Source organism: Sinocyclocheilus anshuiensis, unplaced genomic scaffold (genome assembly GCF_001515605.1).
Source record: "Sinocyclocheilus anshuiensis isolate Anshui unplaced genomic scaffold, SAMN03320099.WGS_v1.1 scaffold522, whole genome shotgun sequence".
Taxonomy (NCBI): domain Eukaryota; kingdom Metazoa; phylum Chordata; class Actinopteri; order Cypriniformes; family Cyprinidae; genus Sinocyclocheilus; species Sinocyclocheilus anshuiensis.
Genome location: NW_015544185.1, coordinates 280890 through 281148, shown reverse-complemented (window position 1 = coordinate 281148; position 259 = coordinate 280890). Strand labels below are relative to the sequence as shown.

The window sequence follows — 259 nt, the reverse complement described above, 5'->3', positions numbered from 1 at the left end:
AAGTCATATTTTGATTTGAAACCCCATAACATTTTTCTGAGATGTTGATTTATGACACACAGTTTAAAAATTTGTCCGATTTAAATTATAATTACAAAATATTATCATATTTCCATAAGGATGTACAATTGTATCACTAAATTAATTTCAAGCATTTTTAAAAACCAAGGAGAGGGAGTGGTCATGTTGAAACATCCAATCATTTGGTATCTCTGGAAAGCCCTGAATGTGCTCTGTACAGGACATCCAGACTTAAAAC

At 30.9% G+C, this 259-nt stretch overlaps 1 protein-coding gene across 1 annotated transcript in view; it reads right to left on the bottom strand.

The window, feature by feature from the left end:
* Nucleotides 1–259, bottom strand: part of LOC107696412 (deoxynucleotidyltransferase terminal-interacting protein 1-like) — a 6093-nt gene that overhangs the window by 3431 nt on the left and 2403 nt on the right. The gene's annotated exons all lie outside the window — the stretch shown is intronic.